Here is an 18,135-nt window from a genome sequence, read left to right as displayed (position 1 = left end):
ACAAAAGTCTTCCCTTATTTCTTCCTTCAACTATCACAGATATTTTAATCACAGGCCTCATGTGGCCTTGCCCTGCTCTGAGGGTGGGGTTTCTGGTCTGCTAAAAGAGGAGGGCTTGGCCGGGCACGGTGGCTCATGCCTGTAATCCCAGCACTTTGGGAGGCTGAGGTGGGCAGATCAGGAGTTCAGGAGTTCAAGACCAGCCTGACCAAGATGGTGAAACCCCGTCTCTACTGAAAATACAAAAATTAGCCAGACATGGTGGCACGTGCCTGTAATCCTAGCTACTCACGAGGTTGAGGCAGGAGAATCGCTTGAACCCTGGAGGCACAGGCAGTGAGCTGAGATCACACCACTGCACTCCAGCCTGGGCCACAAGAGTGCCCCCCAAAAAAAGAGGGCTGCCACAGGGCCGGCTCCATTCAGTAACCAGATGGGTGCCTCCTGGGATGCTGGGGATGGTCATTGTTATTCTAATTTTGCTGAGGAGATTGTCTGAGAAACATTAACTAATATACCACAAGAAAACAAAACAGATCTTTTGACAATTCCAGTGCTTGTTTAACTAGTGGGTTGGTGCAAAAGTAATTGTGGCATTTTGCCATCACTTTAATGGCAAAAACTGTAATTACTGTAAAATAATGGCATTTTGCCATTACTTTAATGGCAAAAACGACAGTTATTTTGCACCAACCTAATATATCATAGTAGGCCCTGAGGCTGGACATTTTGGGGTAGATGTAATTGTGGTCTTTATCAAACTGGGCTATACACATGACTGCCACATTTGCCTGTGGGTAGGATCAGCATTGAGGAATGAGACACAAGTGTGGCTCTTTTTAGGGGTAGAAAGTGTATGATACATTTCCTCCATCATAAGGGTCATGGCTAAGACTCCTATAATGAAAGACAGGTTAACAAGAGAAAAACATAAGTGATTTATGTAATCAAAGTTTTACCTGAAGGCTGGGCGTTGTGGCTCACGCCTATAATCCCAGCACTTTGGGAGGCGGATGGATCACGAGGTCAGGAGATCAAGACCATCCTGGCTAACATGGTGAAACCCCGTCTCTACTAAAAATACAAAAAAAAAAAAAATTAGCCGGGCGTGGTAGCGGGCGCCTGTAGTCCCAGCTACTCGGGAGGCTGAGGCAGGAGATGGCGTGAACCCGGGAGGCAGAGCTTGCAGTGAGCCGAGATCGCCCCAGCCTGGGCGACAGTGAGAGACTCTGTCTAAAAAAAAAAAAAAAAAAAAAAAAAAAAAAAGTTTTACCTGATACAGGAGCCTTCAGAAATGAAGACCAAAGGGAAAACTGTCCATTTTTTAGATTTGATGAAGGGTGGACAGCTATGTAGAGATGTGATTGGACAAAAAGAATGATGTGATAGTAATAGAGTGGGAAACCCGGCAAGGCCTGTCTGTTCAGGTTCTTCTTGGTCTCTCTGTGTGGCATTCCTTCCTCCCAGATATGAAGCAGGATCCTTTTTGGAATGAGGATCTTATTACCTACTATTGAACAAAGATAGGGCTGATAATTTCTTTATGACCAGCTCCTACACAGAAAGGTGGGGGAAGGTGAAAGTAATATTTCTAGGTTGTATGGTTTGCCCTGGGGGAAAGGGGCTGTAGTCTCTATGACCTGCCTTGGGGAGGGGCATTCAGGGTTCTGTGACTTGCCTCAGGGGAGAATGAAGGGCGAGAGACAGGAGGGCAGGAGAAAGTCAGAGAGCTCGGTTCTGAGGCTGCTTGCGAGGCCTTCCACTGTCCTTTAATTCAAAGTACTCAGCATGCCAAAGCGTTAGGGTAATTTTTCGGAAACAGCTTCTATGATGAAAATTCCATCCATTGAATTTCTAGCATTTCCATAGATCAGTGATGAACAGTAACAAACTCCCCTGTTACTTCTTTCATCACACTATCCCACTTAGAGTTATCAGCTCACAATCTGTATTCTCTGCTAGTCAGAAATCATGTCTTTCTTATTGGTTGCTGTGTCTGCAGCTAATAAGAAGCAGGCATTTGGAAGCAGTCCAGTATTTGCCACATAGTAGGCCCATAGTAAATCTCAGTTTAATTAACTAATGGTCCCTTGCCTCGAGGATCATATAGACCAGAGTGTGTGTGGCTGGGAGGTAGAATGGGGTAGGCTGAGACAAGCCCACAGACAAAGGGCAGATTTACTACTGTGTGCACGTGCCTGCACAGTGGGCAGGGGGCTGGTGAGCCCTTCAGCCCTGTGTCCTACATCCTCTGCATGGAGCAGGCTGTTGCCACCACCTGGGTCCATTGGTAAGGGTGGTTTCCATCTGTCCAGATAGGAGACCAGAGCAGAGCAGTGATGCATGTATTCCATCCAACAAATAGCTGTTGACAGCCAGCCCCATGGAGAGCCCCCTGCCAGGCACCATAGAGGAGACAAATGTAACTCAGCCCTGAACTGAGTCCTGTGCAGGACTCCTGAGTACACCCATTCACCAGCCCAGGCCTGCCAATTCCTCGCTCAGTGTTCTTTCTACAACAGCACTGCCTTCCAAAAGTGATCCCCTAGCTGCCAGATTTAGGAGGATTCTTCTAGCAGTGTGCATGAGGAGGCTGTATATAGAGTTTTCTACTGAGATGTACTAACACAGGTGCCTGCAGTGTGCTCAGTGCTAGGGTGCAATGGAAGTAAGACTCATCTTTGCCCCAGGGAGTAGCTGTGTCTGTAGTGGTAGCTGTGTCTGTAGTCCAGGTCAGATGGAGGAGATAAGAGGGGCCTGCTCTCAGTCAGTAGTCTAGACAGGATGTGGGGTTAGTGTCTGGGAAGCTGAGAACAGAGAAGCCATGGGCAGAGGGAGGGAGGAGCGGGTGTGCAGGAGCACATGAAGCACTCGGGATCTGGGGCTTCAGTAACCTATGGCTGTCTGGGTGGTTCTAGTCATGGCATGAGGCACTTACCCTAATGTAACAAGCCCACATGTTCCTTCAGCAGCCCCTGCCCTTCTTTGGACCAGCGATCACGATGGGCATGAAAGCTTTCCGCTTTTTGCTTCCTACTTTCAGCAGTCTTTTCCCATTAGGTTTCCGCTCTTCAGGCTACGTGAGCACCAAGGCCTGTTTTCTGAAATGTGTGTGCTCACTTACATTGGGTGGACCAGTGTAGACACAATTGCCTGAGCGATTCTGAGGCATGTCCAGTTGTCCAGGCAGATCAAGGACAGAGAAACAGACTAAAGAGCTTTTGTGAAGCCTAAAGTGGTGATATAATAGTTGGTGTCCAGCAGAGTTTCTGAACTTCAGCACTATTGACATTTTGGGCCAGATAATTCTTAGTTATGAGGGGCTGACTTGTGCATTGCAGGGTTTAGCAGCATCCCTGCCCTCCACTCAGTACATAATAGTGAGAAACTCCCAAGCTGTCACAACCATAAATACCTCCAGAAACTTCCTGTGTCCCCAGGGTGTATGTGTAAAATCATCCCCTGTTAAGAACCACCGGTGTACAGGCTTTGAGTCTGAGTCCTGGTTCTACCGTTTGCCAGCTGTATGAACACAGGCAGCTTATTTAACTGACCTGTGGCTCAGTTTCTTTATCTGTAACTTCACTGTGCCTCAGTTTCCTCTTATGTAAAATGGGGATAAAATTGATCTTATGGAGTTATTGTGCAGATTAAGAGTTTTATGTAAAGTGCCTAGAGCAATGCCTGACACACAGTAAACATTAACTATTGTTATGGTTAATAATAACACTCAGCCTCTCTTGCGTACATCCTATACTGAAGCAACACATCTCCTTGAGCATAGAGGGTAACAGTAAAGGTTTCTGAACCTTTTAGTCACTGTCTAACCCTCAGCCTAGAGCAAGCAATGGGACCAAGCATTCGTTTATGATCTATTGGAGGAGCCCTAAGCATGGGACACTAGTGTCCACTCTGCCACCAAATGATGCCCTTGCCCATGTGGCCTTGGGCAAGTCCTTGCTCCTCTCTGGCCCCAGTCCACTCATCTATAAAATGAATTGGTGGGTCTAAATAATTCCTAAATTTGGCCGGGCACAGTGGCTCACACCTGTGATCCCAGCACTTTGGGAGGCCGAGGCGGGCGGATCACCTGAGGTCAGGAGTTCGAGACCAGCCTGGCCAACATGGTGAAACCCCGTCTCTATTAAAAAATACAAAAATTAGCCAGGCGTGGTGGCAGGTGACTTAATCCCAGCTACCTGGGAGGCAGAGGCAGGAGAATCATTTGAACCCGGGAGGCAGAGGTTGCAGTGAGCCGAGATAGAGCCATTGCACTCAAACCTGGGGGATAAGAGCAAGACTTCTCTTAAAAAAATAATAATAATAATTTCTAAATTTGATTATACATTATAATCACTTGAAGACATCATAAAATGCAGATTCCCGGACTCTGCCAATCAAATCCAAGTTTCTGGAAATGGAGGCTGAGAATCTGCATTTTACTAAACTCCTTAGAGGATCATGATGTTAGCCAGGCGTGGTGGCTCACCTGTAATCCCAGCACTTTTGGGAGGCTGAGGCCTATGGATCTCCTGAGGTCAGGAGTTCGAGACCAGCCTGGTCAACATAGTGAAACCCCATCTCTACTAAAGTTACAAAAAATTACCTGGGCATGGTGGCAGGCACCTGTAATCCCAGCTACTAGGAAGGCTGAGGCAGGAGAAACACTTGAACCTGGGAGGTGGAGGTTGCAGTGAGCCGAGATTGTGCCATTGCACTCCAGCCTGGGCAACAAGCGAAACACCGTCTCAAAAAAAAAAAAAAAGTGGATCATGATGTTCAGTCAGGTTTGAAAGCAACTGACTAGATCAGCTGTAAGGCCCCTTTCAATATTCAGATTCCTAAGATACATTAATTATAGACTCGTGGAGCAGAAAGGAGCTTTGAGTGGTCATGTGCCTTAGAGGACCAGGGCAGATGGCTGCTTTCCTGTGAGAAAGCTATGCTAGTGCTCTGGTGGCTCTTCCAGGGTTTAATTATCCCTAGCATTAGGAAGATATACTTTCTATCTAATCAAATGCTTCATCTCAGCAATTTACCTCCCACTCTGCTGGCTTTGTACTTAAGGGTGTAGAGAAGGGCTGGTCAGTTCCCTGTAGTGTAGCCCTTCATGTACTTGAGTGCTGCTGGAAGTCAGACTAGACCTGACGTTATTACTGGTGAAAATGTCTCTTGACTTTGGGCCTTCCTTTCCATTCCCATTGCAACTGCCCAAGTTTAGGCTGCTAGCGTGTCTTGTTTGGACCATATAACACCTTTCTAACTAGTCTTCTGACCTCCAGTCTCTTCTCTATTCAATCTTCATGGTACAGTTATTTTCCTAACCCCCAGCCCTGAATGTATCACTTCTCCTGCCGACAAATCCTCCATGCCTCCCAATCAAAACGAAAGCCCTCATCCTGTCATTCAAGGCCTTTCAGAGCCTGACCCCACCTACACTTTTGCTTTCTTAGCTTATTACATTTCTCTTCCATAACTCCCTCAGGCCAAGAGCCTCCTTGGGCTACAATTTACTTTGCTGAATTTTTTTGACAGGTTTCCCAAACTTGAATAACCATGGAAGTCCCCTCCCCACCACTGCCTATGTTTCATGGCAAAATACTTACAAACGTCTCATGGATACTAAGTGATTCACGGTACTCAGTTTGGGAAACACTCTCTCTGCCCTTCCTTCTGGTTGCCAGCGGCTTAACTATCTATTTCAAGAGCTTCCCAGGTCTTGAACTGCAACTCAAAATAACTATCTAATGTTGTCATACCTGCTACCTCTCAATCTGATTTTATTTTATTTATTTATTTATTTATTTTGAGATGGAGTCTCGCTCTGTCACCCAGCCTGCATCTCAGCTTACTGTAACCTCCCCCTCCCAAGTTCAAGAAATTCTCCTGCCTCAGCTTCCTGAGTTGTTGGGATTACAGGTGCCTGCCACCATGCCAAGCTAATTTTTGTATTTTTAGTAGAGATGGGGTTTTGCCATGTTGGCCAGGATGGTCTCGAACTCCTGACCTCAGGTGATCCGCCTGCCTTGGCCTCCCAAAGTGCTGGGATTACAGGCTTGAGCCATTGTGCCCAGTCCAATCTGACTGTTTTTAAATACTGAGAAGGCTCTACAGAGCTATGGAACTGGAACACTCCACTATCACCACTCTTACTCCTTCTTTTTCTTCTTTCCTGAGCTGATACATTTTCCTCAAGAGCTGAATTGCTCAAGGTCTATCATGATTTAATTAAATGAGCATAGTTGACCATTCAACCATCTTTGTTTTCCTAACTCCAAATAGCCTCCTGGAGCACGTATGTACCTATGCCTCCTGGGGCTACTCCCTATTCCTGCACCTGTGACAGACATTGTTGGTGAATTACAGCACTTGCCTCTGGGGCCTAGATGTGATGATGGAGACTCAGAATCCAACTCAATACAATTCCCCAGGCAGGCTTTATCCATCAATCAGAGTTGGCATGCAGTTGAGACAGTCCTTACCATCAGTGACCTAGTTGATTAGCTAATGTGTTCACTAGAAAAGCTCTGTTTCAACTCCCTTCTAGAACATAGAGTAGTTTCTAGTTGCATTCTGTCTACTCTAAGCCTTTCAGGCTAGAGGATTTGGGTTGTGGGTGAGGATCTATTATTAGTCTAATTTGGCATGAAAATTGGAGTAAGACTGCCAAGGTCAGAAAAGTTTCTCCTAAGAACCGCCCTAGAGCATTGTCTGCCTCCCATCTCTATTTCCTGCCAAAACCCACAGAAATGTCTGGTGAGCTAGCTGGTCTTTAGCCATAAGAAAGAGTACCATAGAGGCTACAAAACAAGTGACAAACTACCCCTGGAAGGATGAAACTCTGGGGCAGACAGCAATTGGAGATGTCTTGGATGTCCCAGAGCAGCGGCAAGGTTTTCCACTTGGCCTGAGCTGATGGAACCATTTGCAATGGAAAGCCTGATATCTTCGGTCAGGTAACAGGCTGCTCCAGTTTCTTCTCTCTTCTCCTCCCCCTCCTTCTCCTCTGAGTTGATCGCATTTCCTTGGTGATGTTCATGCTTAGTCAGTAGATCTTAGGGAACAAGTGTATACCCCATTGGGACCTTGTCCGTGTAAACTACTATGTACTAATTAATGTTTTCCTCTGTACTGCATCTTCCTTCCTCTCTTTCTGGCACAAGCATTTATTTAATACCTACTGTGTGTTAAGTGGTAAGCACTGCCGTAGAGAAAAAAGCCCTTGAATTCTGTCTGGAGCCACCTGGGGATGCTGTATATGAAACAAATGCCACAGCCCTCATTAGCAGAAAAATACACTTCAAGTTGCTTCCTGTCTTCTTTAGGCCTCAAGAAAGCTGTAACTGAGTGGAAAAAGGTTGAAACCTCACAGCTACAATGAGAGCATTCCAGGGAATTCTACAAAATCATGAAGTGCCTCCGTCAGTTGAACACAAACCAATTCTCAAACCCAGGAAACCGTAACGAGAGATTGGGTGAACACTTCCTAGCTCTGACTTATTGCCAGGCATTGTTCTCATTGTTTTCTATATATTAACTCTCTAAATCCCCACAGTAATGTTATGAGTTAAATACCCTTATCATTTAAAAGATGAGAAATAGAGCCACAAAGAGGTTAAATGACCTACCCAAGCCTCAACAGCTAGGAAGTGGTAGAGCTAGGATTTGAACCTATATAGTCTCATCGCAGAGTCCTAAACTGCCTGAAATATGTACATTTAAGCAAAAAACAAAAAGTGCTGATTCATGGATTGGAATGGAGTGGGATGAGTAATAACTGGGTGGTGCTTTTTATCTCAATATGTTAGATCAGCTAAAGACAGAAGGGTTTTGATAGCTGAGGGGCCCAGTGTCTATCCCATACTTTAAGGAAGGCCTCAGAAAGACCAGCTGCTCCCCTAGATCCACCCACAGCTCCTAGTGTCTCTTGACAGACAGCAGACTGGTGCCAGAGTAGTTTCATGTGGTTGAGAGCCAGATATGCAAACAGTTCTGCATGGGTCCCTTTATGCACTTACATACTGTATTTTTTACTAGAAAATGGTGACATATTTATTACCTAGTGCAGCAATGTCATAGGTCCTACAAGTATGAAGCCTAACTTCTAGAATGGACTCTACCACCTACTGTCCCTTGATTCAGTTCTTTGCAACTATAAATATTTATTCATTCAGTAAATAATTTTGAGAGCTCCTCCATGCCAAGCAACATGCACTAATTTGAATTCAATAGTTGCCCTAAGGTACTCACTATTTGCTGGTGGCGACAGTCAGATAACTGGATATTTATAAGCACTTCCGCACTGTGTCCTCAAAGTGTGCCGTGAGGGAGGGCTCAACCTGTCCCTCTTCCCTAGGAGTCTGTGAGCAGCAAATGAGATCACACAGGGGAAAGGGCTTTGTAAATAGCAGAAGGTGAGAATGGGGTGTGTGAGGAGGTGGGGAAGAGGGGGAAGAAGGAGGAAGCAGAGGGAACGGGAGGCAGAAGGGAAGGAGGGGTGAAGGAGAAGAGAGGGAGTGGCAGGGGGAAGGAAGGGGAAGTAAAGTGGGAGGACTTCAGCTAGGAGCTGTCTGCCTTTTCTGGAGACCTCGGGCAGGCAGCCGCCAAGCTGAGTGCTCCATCAGGGGCTGTGAGCCTGAGCGAGGCCTCACAGGAGTGAGGGAACCAAGCCTGAAGCTCAGGGCTCACTCTCCTAGCAGGCCCAGCCCAAACCTTGCAACCGTTGCCAAACTACTCTGGACTCTGTCCTAGTGGAAGCCTTAAACTCGTGTTATGTTGCTTGAGACTAGGTGCTTTTGCTGTTCCCCATGCACCCCAACCTCTTCAGGATCCCAGCTTGAACAGTGACAAAGGCCAAGCTGTCCCTCTATTGTGACGCCCGATTTCTCATGAATCCCCTTATATAATGGTATCTCTGAGAAATGGTGGCTTGAGGTGACACCAGCCACCACCATTCTCTGTACTGAATCACCACCTAGAGGCCAGTTCTAGCCCAAACCAATGTGTAGGCCAAGTTTTCAATTTTGCCTCAAGATAGAAAACAAAACAAGAGTTATCTTTGAACAAAAAGATAAAAAGGCAAGAAAATGGCACAAGACCTTTAAAAGGACTCCATCAGTCCCTTCACCAACCCTCTGGTTTGCTGATGAGATATGCAAGGGCTGAAATGTCTCCACTTCTCAATGGGGCAGGATTTCCTCCATGGCTTGGGACCAATGTGAGAATGTCACTGTTTCTCACATATTCTAAAGTCTAGATTTGAAGAACAAATATGCCAAGAAAACCCTCCAGTTTGCCCTGCATGTCAGACCCCAGCCCATCTGCTCCTCTTCTTTCATGCCCAAATTCTGACACATTGGCTAGCTTGGGAAGACAGCTCAGCAGAAGATAGGATGTCCTTTTTAGGAGAGTTTGCTGATTTGGCTTACATTTCTGGAATTAGCTGCCCTACACTGAACATGAATACCCATTAATCCTGGACCATTTATTGAGAAGTAGTTGGATGAGTCTACAAAGGCATCGAAGGTAAGTTGATAGTTCAAAATGAGCATCAAGGCCGGGCATGGTGGCTCAACGCCTGTAATCCCAGCACTTTGGCAGGCCAAAGCGGGCAGATCACCTGAGGTCAGGAGCTCAAAACTAGCCTGGTCAACATGGCAAAACTCCGTCTGTCTACTAAAAATACAAAAATTAGCCGGATGTGGTGACAGGTGCCTGTAATCCCAGCTACTTGGGAAGCTGAGGCACGAGAATCACTTGAACCCGGGAGGCAGAGGCTACAGTGAACCGAGATCGCACCACTGCACTCCAGCCTGGGCATCAGAGTGAGACTCTGTCTCAAAAAAAAAAAAAAAAAGAAAAAAAAAATGAGCATCGAGGTATTTTGGTCTGAAGAAAATCCAAGCTACATGGTTCCAGATCTTCAGTGCCCCAGCTTGAACAGTATCAGGAACAGCAGAGTACTAAGAAAAGTAAGCCAGGCTCCCAAACTGAGCAAGGACATTTTAAATTTTTTAGGTTTTTCTGTTCATTCCTTTGCCAGTCTAGTAATTCAGCTTCCCACTACTCAGCTTATTGAATTCTTAAGTATAATTGGAAAACAAGATACATAAAATATTCAAACTCTCATTGTCAAAGCATCCTAGTTTGTGACTGCTTGGGGATAGCAGTGTGTGCAGTGTCCAGGGAATGCCCACAGAGGCTGCAATACATTTTTGCAGGCAAGCAGCTGCTGGTCCCTCTTCAGACCAACAACAATTCAAAGAAGGGGCTCCCTTTAGAGTAAACCTGGAGGAACCTTGGGAAAATTAGACTGATGTTTGAATTTATGAAAAAGCCACAGCTGTTCCCCAAGGATAAAGTTCAGTCCATTGATCGGCCAAAGGGCCCAGAGGAAATGAAATTGCCATTTCCTTTACCCATCCACCCAAATAAGTTAGACTTCTAAAAACTGAAGTGTTTCCTTCTCTCCAGCAGAAATGATTCCACTTGGTGCTCACAGTAATCTTGTGAAGTAAGTACTATCATTGCTGTTGTGCAGAGAAGGAAACAGAGGCTAAAAGAAATTTAGTAATTTGCCTGTAAGAGGAGTAGTCAAGATTTGAACTCCAGTGCTCTGCTTCCAGAACATCTGCAGTTTTCCCAATACCGCCATTCCCCTTGGCATGAAGCCAACATACTAAGTCCTAAAGAAAATTTTCTGAGAAGTAATTCAGTTTGCCATAGATTGTTGCATGAATTCCTACACAACCACTGGAACTACACTATAGGTGGAATCAGTGGACCAAGGACAACCCTCATTCAGGAATGATGCTCATTGTTGGTCAGTTAACACTATATACTTTCTGGGAGGGTCAAAACTTCTCAATCAAACAAAAAGGTTTCTCTTGACTGTTTCCTACTTCATTCTCTTCATTTAAGCCAGACAGGCTCTTTGTCCCCTATAAAATCTCCTACAAGACTTTGTCATTATTGTTCTCCAGGTAAAGGGAGTCCTCTCCTGGGAAAGTTAAAAAGAACCACCATAAACCAATTGGAAGAAACAAAGACACAATGGGGACAGTGATGGGGAGACATCAGGTGACATCAAGACTTCCCAGGATCACACAGTCAGTGAGGGGCAGAACTGCTCAGACTCCAAGTCCAATAGACTCTAGCTGAATGAAGTTTTCTTTCTTTATTTTTTATTTTTTTTGAGACGGAGTCTTGCTCTGTTGCCCAGGCTGGAGTGCAGTGGTGTGATCTTGGCTCACTGCAACCTCTGCCTCCTGGGTTCAAGTGATTCTTCTGTCTCAGCCCCCCGAGTAGCTGGGACTACAGGCACAAACCACCATGCCTGGCTAATTTTTGTATTTTTAGTAGAGACGGGGTTTCACCAAGTTGGTCAGGCTGGTCTTGAACTCCTGACCTGAGGTGATCTACCCGCCTTGGCCTCCCAAAGTGCTGGGATTACAGGCATAAGCCACCATGCCTGGCCTGCACTTTTCATTTCATCATAGTTTCAGAACATTGTATGTTGTTTCTAAGCAAAATCCAACTAGGAATCCCAGTCTCTAGGGCTAGCCCTAAAATAGCTCACTGGGGTTACTTCTCGCTACTAACATTCCCCATGCCCCATCTTGAATTGTCCCAGATAGAGAAAGGAGTGGGAAGAGGGTGCTCCATTCTGAGTGCCCATAACAATAGCTAATAGCAGCCAAAATGTGTTGAGGACTGTGCTGGGCACTGTGCTTATTACTTTATATGCATCAGCTTATCTAATTATCTCAACAAACATATAAGGTAAGCATGACTATTTCCATTTTACAGATAATGGGACCGAGGCACAACACTTCTAAGAAACTGGCTTAAACTCCCACAACTGGTTAAGAGGTGGGGGTAGGACTGGAGTCCAGCTCTGTTCACCGTCAAAGGCAGTGCTCTGAATCACTCACTTTTAAAAACCATATAGTAAATGCAGGGCCCAAGGACTTTGGCTTACCGCAAGGAATCCTCATATATGTAGCCAGCTGTCTCTGCAGTAAATTGGCAGCCCCTGCCTAGCCATGGAACTCCCACCATGGATGGCAAACTGGAGACTTGGGAGTTTAGTTTCTAGTTCTTTTGCCCAAACTCTTTTATTGGGGGTTGGAAGAAAGGTAGGAAGAGCAATGAGAAAGGAAACGTTCTGGCTTAATGGGGAGAGAAAGAAAACAGAACAGGTTTGTTTCTGTAGCCAAAGACCTTCTAAAAGCCACACCCCTGCATTCAAGAGCTGCAGAAGAAATGCTGTTCTTCAATTCTTCCACCAGCCTCAGTAACCATTTCACTAACAGGTCTTACATCAGATAGAACTTAAATTAGACACAAGAAAGGACTACTGGTCAAAATGAACAGTCATTTCTGTAAATTGGGATTTATCTTTACAAAATCCCTTCACTGAACTAAGAAAAGTCTTAGGGCCTTCTCTAAATAAAGGCTGCCCAAACGCAAAAATACTGCAGCTTTCAACAGAGGAAGACATGAGGTAGTTTTCAAACTTCTCCTCTCCTCCCTGGGTTTTATAGTCTTTTGCACTCAGGGGCACTTCGGGAAATGGTACACATTTGGCAGGTGAGACAAGTGACTGAGGTCTGGAAAAGGGGTGAGAAAGCTGGTGCACGTGCAGGAGCGGGGCCCAAAAGGTAACGCTCCTGCCGACATGATGCACTGCTTTCCCCCAGACCTGCAACTGATGATGATTTTGTGCTTCTCCAAAAGTCAAAACACTCAACCTCACACACCTAAAAAAGAACTTAACCTTAAGTTCCTTTTTAGTAAGAGCCTATCTGTGTGGTCTTTCTTTTCTTTTTTTTTTTTTTCTTTTTGAGACAGAGTCTCCCTCTGCCTCCCAGGCTGGAGTGCAGTGGCGCTATCTTGGCTCACTGCAAGCTCCGCCTCCCGGGTTCACGCCATTCTCCTGCCTCAGCCTCCCGAGTAGCTGGGACTACAGGCGCCCGCCACCATGCCCGGCTAATTTCTTTTCGTATTTCTAGTAGAGACGGGGTTTCACCGTGTTAGCCAGGATGGTCTCGATCTCCTGGCCTCGTGATCCGCCCGCCTCGGCCTCCCAAAGTGCTGGGATTACAGGCGTGAGCCACCGCGCCTGGTCTAGTTCCTGTTTTCTTACACATTGTCACATTTTTTCCCTGCCATCTAAGCCTCTAGTTTTGGTTGGTCAGGGAGATGGATTTGAGACTGAGTTCTCATCTCCTCCGCTGCAGCACCCTATTAAAGCCTCTTCCTTGGTAATAACCGTCTCAGTGATTGGTTTTCTGTGTGGCAAGCAGCAGGAACCCCAGGTCTCTGAACTTTGGCAAAGTAATCTCCTGATAAAGGCGGGATCGATTTTTACTGACCAAGCTGAAAACGATCAGACGTTTGAAAGCCTTAATCTCGGAGCCTATCGGAGTTTGTTCTGCCCTTGAGGCTTTTCTTTGGGCCTACCAGTCAAAATCAGCCTGGCCAAACCTGTCTTCAAGGACCAGGGGCAGGGCCGGCTTCTCCCGCCGGGTCGGCAGCCACCTTCCCCTTCCCTGTGACTTGAAGAGAAGCTTCAGGGGGCGTTTATTCAATTTGCGAGGAGCCCGCGAGGCGCAGGTGCGCGGTGACTCTGTGGTTCCCACCGCACCCGCTGCCCTCTTTGGTCCTCTCGCTGTCACCGGCGGGCAGTAACGTTCCAGGTGAGCTAGGGCTCCGAAGACACCAGGCAGGGAGGGACCAGTGGGTAAGGGCACCGCCCGTTTAGGTCCTGCGCAGGAGGGATCCGAAAAAGGTCTTGAAGAAATAGAAAGGGAGGGCCAGATGCGGTGGCTTACGCCTGTAATCCCAGCACTTTGGGAGGCCGAGGTGGGTGGATCACGAGGTCACGAGTTCGAGACCAGCCTGGCCAAGATGGTGAAACCCTGTCTCTACTAAAAATACAACAAGTAGCCGGGCGCGGTGATGGGCGCCTGTAATCCCAGCTACTCAGGAGGCTGAGGCAGGAGAATCTCTAGAACCCAGGAGGTGGAGGTTGCAGTGAGCTGAGACTGCCCCGCTGCACTCTAGCCTGGGCAACACAGCAAGACTCTGTCTCAAACAAATAAACAAATAAATAAATAAATAAATAGAAAGGGAGAGTTGGAAGTAGATCAAAGAGAAGAAAAGAAATCCTAGATTTCCTGTCTGAAGGCACCATGAAGATGAAGGCCACCTCTTCTGGGCCAGGTCCTCCCGTTGCAGGTGAACCGAGTTCTGGCCTCCATTGGAGACCAAAGGAGATGACTTTGGCCTGGCTCCTAGTGAGGAAGCCATGCCTAGTCCTGTTCTGTTTGGGCTTGATCCTGTAGCACTTGATTGTCTCTCCTGGACTTTCCATGGATTCCAGGGATGCAACTGAGAAGTTTATTTTTAATGCACTTACTTGAAGTAAGAGTTATTTTAAAACATTTTAGCAAAGGAAATGAATTCTGACAGGTTTTGCACTGAAGACTTTCACATGTGAGGAAAACAGGAAAACCACTATGCTAGAAAAAGCAAATGCTGTTGAGATTGTCTCACAAACACAAATTGCGTGCCAGCAGGTAGGTTTGAGCCTCAGGTTGGGCACATTTTACTTTAAGCGCACTGTTGGTGGAACTTAAGGTGACTGTAGGACTTATATATACATACATACATATAATATATATACATATTTATGTGTATATATATACACACACATACACACACACACACACACACACACACACACACACACACACAGGGTCTTGCTATCTTGCCCAGGGTGGTCTCCAACTCTGGGTCTCAAGCGATCCTCTGCCTCCCCTTCCCAAAGTGCTGGGATTACAGGTGTGAGCCACCTCGCCCAGGCCATTTTAATTTTAATTTAATACTTTTAATTTGAATACACAATCCAAAAATCATATAACAAGTACAGGAAACCCACTTTATGCCAAGTTTACAAAAACAGGAAAGATATGTCCATGACAAAGCGTCAAAGTGGCAACATCCTAAAGTACTGAGAGAAAAAAGTTATTCTAGAATTCTATGCCAAATTGAAATATCTTTCAAAAATGTGACTGAAATCAGGACATTTAAAGACATACAAAAAAATGACAGAATTCACCGAACCACACTACAAGAAATATTAAAGGAGTCCTCCAGGCCTAAGGATAAGGATACCAAACAGAAATCTGAACCTACACAAAGAAACGGAGAAGACTGAAAATTGCTATGTACGTACTTGGATGTTGGGGTTTATAACATGTCCAAAATCAAATTCCCTGATGACACTAGCATAAAGGCCAGAAGGGGAGGTATAATGTCACTTGATGGCAGATGGATAAAGATGTATTCTAGGGACCCTAAAGCCATCACTGACATAACAAAAGAAAGAGTTACAGCTAATAAGCCAAATAAGGAAAGAAAATAGAATGATATAAAAAAAAAAAAAACATGTAATCGCTGGGTGCGGTGGCTCATGCCTGTAATCCCAGCACTTTGAGAGGCCAAGGCAGGCAGATCACTTGAGGTCAGGAGTTTGAGACCGGCCTGGCCAAAACGGTGAAACCCCGTCTCTACTAAAAATACAAAAATTAGCCCGATGTGGTGGCTCGCACGGACCTGTAATCTCAGCTACTTGGGAGGCTGAAGCAGGAGATTCGCTTGAACCCGGGAGGCGGAGGTTGCAGTGAGAGCTGAGTTGGCGCCAGTGCACTCCAGCCTGGGTGACAGAGCGAGACTCTGTCTCAAAAATAAATAAACAAACAAACAAACAAACAAACAAAAACTGTGTAATCCCTATGCTGGAGCAACTGCTCTCCAGGCCTCTACCCTATAGAAATACACAAATGGCCAATGAGAAGTGTACAAGAATGATCACTGCCGCATTATTTGTAATCATAAAATAGTAGCGCCGAAGTAATTTCAAAGATACATGAAAATCGTTTTATTTATTTAACAAACACAAACAATTGAACAAACAATGGAAGCAAGTCCTTTTGCCTAAAGGAACACAGAGGGTCATGCGGATGTTGCTCCTCCAAGGATTTCGGTGTTCCCCAACGGCTAGTTTTGGGTCTAGTTCTTCTGGAAGATCTTATTCTTGGGGAGCTACAGGTTCTGGCGTTTGGGGCTCTTTCAGGTTCTATCTCCATTTTCCCCTCAATTCCTCCCCATTCTGCTATAATAAAAAAAAATTCTCACCTCCGGAAGATCCCACCTGTGCCTCCCCGCCAGCCTTTCAGGAGGTCTGGACGTCTGGTCCACCGCTCCCCGGCTTCTTTCCCCGCTTTTGCTTTTCCCCTCCCCTGCTCCCACCCTCCGGCCTCAGGACCCGACCACCGCCCAGCTGAGCCCCCGCGGCTCCACCGCGCAAAAGGTGCACTGGAGGCCCTGCCCGTTGCCGCCCCGCGGGGTGCCAAGAAGTCAACGTAAATAAATGCTTTGTAAAAGGAACTTCCCCATGGAAAAATGTCTCATGATTTCCATTCTCAAGGCTCTTCAAAGGACTAAAAGCTAAAAGGATGGATTCATTCGACAAGTCCTAGTCCTGCGCCCTGGTGAGTGCCAGACCCTGCTCCCCGCGAGGGGGACCCACGAGCCACCCTCACCACGATCCCTGCCCTGGTGGAGCCCCCGTGCGGAACACAGGATCCGAAGATGGCAGCGGAAGCTCCGCAGCGGCCCCAAAAGCGACTGGGCAGGGAGGGCACAGGCTCCCTCACTGGGTGAAGGCGGCGCAAAGAACGGGAAGAGCCATCCCGGGAGCCACCGGGCGTTCAGCCTCCCTAGGGCCCCCAGGCGGCTCGGGCCGGGGTCTCAACCGGGGCGTTTCCGGGGGTTTCTGAAGCAGGCGAGGGGCAGGGCGGGCGAAGGCCATTCGGCTATCCTTCCGGCTCCAGAATCTCCCAACGCGCAGGTGTCCAACGTGACCAGCGCGACTTACCGCTCCAATCTCTCCGGTCTTCCAAGGCCTTGCTCAGTCGTCCTGCCGGGCGGGCCCTGAGGATGCAAGGGACGGAGGAAGTTTCGTGCGTGCGCCCTTCCTATAGCGCCCAGTAGAACTGACAGTACCTGTCTCTGTGGCGCAATTGGTTAGCGCGTTCGGCTGTTAACCGAAAGGTTGGTGGTTCGAGCCCACCCAGGGACGCTTGTTCAAGCTTTTAAAGTATTCATGCATTGTCAATCACTAGATAAATGGGGAAGATTTTATCTTCCTGGAGTCCTAAGCCACTAATTTGTGACTTATCCATGTCAAGGGCCAGCCCACCTCCCCGACCGATTCTTAACCGGGTATCTCTTGAAATCCTGGGTTTATACGTGTGTAACTCAGGAATCCTGAAACAGAGACCTAGGAACCCACTTCTGGTGTGATAAAATTCTAATTCAGTCCGTTATACGCTTAAACGAGTAATTTACATGCCTCCATTTTTTCATATTTTAATAATAGGAGGTCAGTAATATCCCGAGGATGTGCCTGGATTTACTGATTGCTCTATCAATAATGTGACCAGTGGAATCATTCATCATCATAGTGATCCTCTCCATCATTTTTGAAAAGAGTATTTTTCCTCACTTTGTGCATGATTTATTTAACCCTTTTCAAAATGTTTTTGTTAGCCAGGCATGGTGGCAAGTGCCTGTAATCCCAGGTACTTGGGATTCTGAGGCAGGAGAATCATTTGAACCTGGGAGGTGGAGGCTGCAGTGGAGGCTGCACCACTACACTCCCGCCTGGGCAACAGAGCGAGACTCCATCTCAAAAAAAATAAAATAAAATAAAATAAAGTTTTTGAGATGAGGTAGGTTTCATTGTTTTAGGATTACAAAGAATGCTGCAGCCACCTTTCTTGTACACATATCTTCGGTCATTGTGGAAATGTCTACACCGCAGATATTTCTATAGTGTAGGGAAGTTGATGCACTATTGCTACATTATAGGGTTTACATGATGCTTCTAATTTGAGTACATTCTGCAAATGTATCTTTCACAGGAGCCGTACCAAATAATATTCCAATAGCAATATTTATAGGAGGAAAAATGTGCAGAAGTGCAATTGAGCTTCGTGCCTCTCCATGGGGCCCATGTTCATAAAATGGTGGCATTAGCAATTATCTGAGAGTGGAGTTTGTGGC

The 18,135-nt window shown here is 46.4% G+C and overlaps 1 non-coding gene across 1 annotated transcript; it reads left to right on the top strand.

Moving 5' to 3' along the window:
- Positions 1 to 17,075: 17,075 nt before the first annotated feature.
- Positions 17,076 to 17,149, top strand: TRNAN-GUU (transfer RNA asparagine (anticodon GUU)). The gene has a single exon. It is a non-coding gene; the product is annotated as a tRNA-Asn (tRNA).
- Positions 17,150 to 18,135: the final 986 nt, after the last annotated feature.

This window comes from Pan troglodytes, chromosome 1 (assembly GCF_028858775.2).
Source record: "Pan troglodytes isolate AG18354 chromosome 1, NHGRI_mPanTro3-v2.0_pri, whole genome shotgun sequence".
Taxonomy (NCBI): Eukaryota; Metazoa; Chordata; class Mammalia; order Primates; family Hominidae; genus Pan; species Pan troglodytes.
This window is presented reverse-complemented; position numbering and strand designations above follow the sequence as displayed.